Here is a 5580-nt window from a genome sequence, read left to right as displayed (position 1 = left end):
TACTAACTGAAACATGACGTAATAAATTATACATCGTAATATTGACACTTCACAAGGATCATTTGACTAGATACCTACCTACCTATAGGTTCTGCGTCTCTGTGGCTGCTGGTTTACTACTTTCATTAATCTGAAGACAACTTTACTATATAACGTTTATTAATAATAGTAGACAGTATCGAACCGTGATAATAGGTCACATACAGAAACGTTCGTGTGTTTGCGCACAACGCTTAATAATAATATATAGGTGTAAACACGTATTATGAAATACCTTCTGTCTTGTTTTTCAGAGCCCTGTAACCAGCTGTGCTGGTATTAAAACTGAGATTGATTCTCTCCAAATTGATTTCAAAGAAGAATTTACCGAAGACAGTGATCCGCAACCTGGCTGCTCATATTCTAAATGCGAGCCAATAAATCAGGTACCTACTTACCTATTTATACAATATTTCATTATTATTTTAAATAAGTAAATATTGTGTAATTCACATCGTGCTTGTTTGCGATCAATGCGATCATTTATATAAGTCTCCGTTATTATTATATCATTGGATACAAATTGTATTTTGTAAGAATATGTTTTATATAAATTTAACGTAACAATCAATTGTTTGGATTGTACACTCCTTCGATGACATGTTTTAGGATACAAGATTTGTGAAAAAGACTGCCTGTTATTTTTATTAGTATATTGGTATTTTATTATTGACATTCATTAATCTGTCTAATTAAGTGGGTCGAATAAATTTGTCGCATAATAAATCCCGGTGCTGTGAGTATCTATAGCTGTGTCTGCCAAACGTTTTTTTGTTCACGGCACACTCGTGAATGGGATTTGTTCCGCGGCACACAAAATGCCTTAAAAAGCAAATGTTCCTTATTAATATGGATAAAGGAAATCATAGTGTGGGTAGATCCATTTTTTTATTTTATTTTATGAACAAATATGTACACAGGTGGTAATAACTTTATAAGTGAGAAGGATGCAATTGATTTTTAGAAAGAATTCTGTAAAATGCGGCTCTAAATTAGATAAACAAACACGTAGCTCCACATCTACCATTTGTAACTGCTCTCGTTTTACGATTTCATTTCCACGAGTGCTGAAAAACCAAATTCGTAAAGATACCACGATCCAAACAGCAACAGAGATTTAATTGCTGCTGTAGGTATCCAATTGAGGATATTGACACAAAAATGATATCCAAAATGCTGACAACTCTAGCTCAGAAAATGAGGCTTTGTGCTCAGGATCGTTATTTAGATCCTTTCAAATGTCCTTATCTGTTAATGTCAGATGTGTACCGTCGAATCTTGAGAATGGATTGATCACCCACTAGTACATTTGAAAATCATCATCATCCACTGCTGGATGAAGGCCTCGCCAACCTTCTTCCAACTCTCTCGGTCCTGTGTCTTTCGCTGCCACGTATTTTCGCCGAACTTTACCAGTTTGTCAATCCAGTGGCTTTGAGGGCGACCCTGTGGCCGTTTCGTGCCCCTTAGGTACCACTTGATGACAGCATTTGTCCAGCGGCCGTCCTTTCGGCGAGAAATGTGCCCCGCCCATCTCCATTTCAGCTGTTTGGCAACGTCTATTACATCGCGTACTCCTGTCTGCTTCCTAACTCATTCGTTTCTCTTACGGTCCTTTCGCGTTATGCCCAACGTACACTTCTCCATACCTCGCTGTACCAATTACTCAAGATCATGTGATTTTCAGTAGCAACCCTATAAATAGATCTCAATGTACTATTAAAGGCAGATTAAAGTACGCAATGTACTGCAGTTTGCTGGAATGTCTTTTGGTGAGTATATATTCATTTGCCAAATGCAGTCGTACATTGGTGGCCACTGAAAGCAGCTGTAGCAGGTCTTATCCAGAAATGGATTGACTCTGGCTGATCATAATGGTGATGCTGTTACATAATATTATTAATCATGTTGTTATTTTCAGGAGTGTGAAGACAGCCTGATCAATACAAGAATGGAGAATGACAATGAGGGTGTCATAATCAAAGAAGAATTTCTTGACGATGCAATTCGCCAAATCAACAATGAGGATCCTCAACCCGGCTCCTCCGATCGACAATACAGCCCAATGGACCAGGTACGTTCATTTACTTAGTTTATTTAAATTTATTTACTCATGCATAACGTCTAGTAGCATGAAAATACAGAAAAAAGACTTAATCTTGTGAAAAGTTACTTAAATTATAATTCCTCGTGCATACAATCTGGTTGCATGAAATTGCATTAAAATACTCATTCTGGTGAAAAACCATTGAAATGTTTTAATTGTAATTGCTCATGCATAAATCTAGTAGCATGAAATTGCACAAAAGGACTCATTCTAGTGAAAAACTATTTAAATACGATAATTGCAATTTCTCATGCATATATTCTAATACGATGAAATTACATAAAATACCATTTCGGTGAAAACCTATTTCGTATAAATTCTTATACGCATGCAAATTGTCTGTAAAAGACACAGGCTGTGCTTTTCAGTGAACTGTAAACTGTAAAGGAATGATTCGGATGCTGCGAGGGGAGGATATGTCTAGGATGCCTAATGCCTATTGAGGCTGGCTCCTTGGTCTGGTTGTCAATCCTGGTCGTATTATCAGTCTCGTTCGGTATTGTTCATTGGGTCATCCGGTGCGTGGCATTTAACGGTTTAGCTTACGTAAGTATTTATATGCGCACGGTTGATGAATGACTGACCGTTATTTGTCGTGCCAGGCCTTGCCCAGCCCAGTACCACAGTCGGTTTTAATCGATCGATCAGTTCGCGCAACGCCGACTCACGTACAAGCTTAAGGTAGTACATCAGTGAAACGGCAAATAATTTTCATTTTGAGAGAGAACGTCGAGCTGGAAACACGTCACTTTGTTTCGTGATGGCGACGGGCCACTTAATTCTTAAATCGTGTAAAGATGACTAAAAACGTTACCCATTTACTTTAAAAAGAAAACATGTCAATGAATATATTATTATTGTTACTAATAGAACATGGTGTGTAAATTCCCACCTCCCCTCCCGTTATGTATATGCAGCCACGTCATACGCGGCCGGCTAACATAACCCTTACGTGTGCCAGATCAAAGAATTTAAGCCCTCATTTTGTCCCGAGCAGAGCCGCACGGGACTGGTGATGCAACCTTGCACCGAAGTACGAATGCATGATGTTAATTTATATGGCAACTATCAGAGTGACTTTAATTTGAAGAGTCGCAAGGGAAGTCGAGAGTGTCCCGCCCCCCGTACGCTCTGGCGAATTTAGTAAAGGCCGCAAAATTTGCCTCGGTTGCCACCATGTCCGCGTGTCCTATTGGGCCCGAATGGGGTCGGACCCGGGCAAACAATTCCGCTCCTTCGGGGCCCATAAGTGGACAGTCCCACAGGACGTGCTCTGCGTCCTGCTGGTCATGTCCACATGAGCAACCCGACCCATGTCCTGCCAAACCAAACCCCTGTAGTTTGGCCGCAAAGTTTCCATGGCCAGTCATGAATGCGATGCGCTAACGGAACCGACGAAATTTGTGCATAAATGACAGATCGTATCGTATACAAAATAATAAATACTCTTCAAGAATTTGTTTATTGTAAATATATAATTGAACAAATCGCTCCTAATGCTTTATGCGTGACACATAACATTATCGCACTCACCTCATCAGGCGGCGGAGGAAGCCGCTCCGCGAACTTCTGATTATGATCGATTTACAATGCTTGAGACCACTGTAGCGAGAGAATGCCTCAGCTGATCGCAACGAATTCTGGTGTCATTTTGTGTGTAAAATACCAAGCTAAGTTATACAGTAACAAACTATTTCATTAGTATCAACAAAAAAATACTTGGTGGAGCTAGTTGTAGTAATTCTGACAGACAGTGAAAATGGTAAACCGTGCAGTTATAGGAAATCTATAAAAGAAGCGTGGTCAAAATGCTCCCACGACCTTTTTGAAAAATTTCAAACAAGGAAAAATATATTCAAAGAATAAAAGATATGCCTTCGTCTAGAAACATGGTGAACGATAAAATCTAGAAGTTAGAAAAAACTGCTCGACAGGTCAGAAAGTCGAAAGATTATATTTGGGAAATTCTATAGAGGTCTTGTCGTGTTCACTTGTCAATTTAACTTTTTTATAAGTCTGATACTGGGCTGGTGTGTTTTGCTCCTTTACCTCGTAATATTTTAACGTTATTTTATCAATGAATGATCAATGTGTTTTTACCATTAGTGTATGGTTGGGTCTTAACTTTCATTTAGCCGTATCTAGGCATATTGTTTCCACCTGGATCTTTTACTATTTTTTTTAATTTATAGGGGAAACAAGCAGTTACATTTTAATTACAAAAATATGTTTTCAATAGAATAATAAAAAGTTTTGACAACCAGCAAAGTTTTCATATATAATTTATAATATAGTTAAGCTTAACAAGATAAAAAGTAAGAATAACATAAATATAAAGAAATTACTTAAGAAAAGTGAGAAAGACTAATGAAAAGACAAAAAAGTAATATGTTTTTTGAATGTATAAGTATTATATAAGACATATTATGTCTATCTATACAAAATTTTGAAGATAGTGCGTTTAAACGAAAGAGGTGAATTATTGAATGGATTAACGGTGAAGAAATACATATTGTAATAATTTAAACAAGTGCGCCGAATAAAAGAGTTTTGTGCATGATTAGAATCCCTACGACTGACATGGTACATAATGGTTATAATGAACTGTTAATAAAAAATCTCATAATTTATTAATACTTTTAAATGTTTTTTTAGATTATCGCTAGAAGCACTGTAGCGGCCAATGTTCCGCGTCTCATATCGTCTTGGGATGCGACTGAAGCACAGGTGTCTAGCGAAGACCTACACATTGAGGAAAAAGACATCAAGAAAGAACTGAAGGAATATATAGAAATGTTGAAAGATGTCGCCTGTCGCAATAGTGAACGGGATATTTTTCAATCGATTAATATGGTAAACACAGAATTATTAGTGGCAGTTATACAACTGGAAAAAAAATCGTTTCATAAACAAAATTTTGTGTGCAGTATCTGTTTTGATTTTTTTGCATCGTTAGACCTGATGTTGCCTCACAAAGCGATACACAAAACCACAATTGCGAAAACGAACGATTCCGTTGCAAGTCTGGTTAAATGTGACGATGGTCATTTTTCAAGATTTCGTCCTGGTCACGCCATGAAGTCACTCAAAATGACTCATTCTGGCGAAAAGCCATTTAACTGTGTTAAATGCAATTACTCATGCAGACAGTCTAGTGGCATGAAATCACACAACATGACTCATTCTGGTGAAAAACCATTTAAATGTGATAAGTGCCAATACTCATGCAAACGTTCAAATGACATGAAAACACATAAAATGACTCATTCTGGTGATAAACCATTTAAATGTGATAAGTGCAATTACTCATGCACGACGTCTGGTACCATGAAAACACACAAAATGACTCATTCTGGTGAAAAGCCATTTAACTGTGATATATGCATATATTCATGCACGACGTCAGGTCGAATGAAAACACACAAAATGACTCA

The 5580-nt window shown here is 37.5% G+C and overlaps 1 long non-coding RNA gene across 1 annotated transcript; it reads left to right on the top strand.

The window, feature by feature from the left end:
- Positions 1–297: 297 nt before the first annotated feature.
- On the top strand, positions 298–5360 carry LOC147077503 (uncharacterized). Its single transcript, XR_015069430.1, has 3 exons — positions 298–425; positions 1961–2113; positions 4802–5360. It is a non-coding gene; the product is annotated as an uncharacterized LOC147077503 (long non-coding RNA).
- Positions 5361–5580: the final 220 nt, after the last annotated feature.

The sequence above is a fragment of the Rhyacophila brunnea genome, unplaced genomic scaffold, assembly GCF_057557595.1.
Source record: "Rhyacophila brunnea isolate RB1 unplaced genomic scaffold, BYU_Rbru_1.0 scaffold_13, whole genome shotgun sequence".
Classification (NCBI taxonomy): Eukaryota; Metazoa; Arthropoda; class Insecta; order Trichoptera; family Rhyacophilidae; genus Rhyacophila; species Rhyacophila brunnea.
This window is presented reverse-complemented; position numbering and strand designations above follow the sequence as displayed.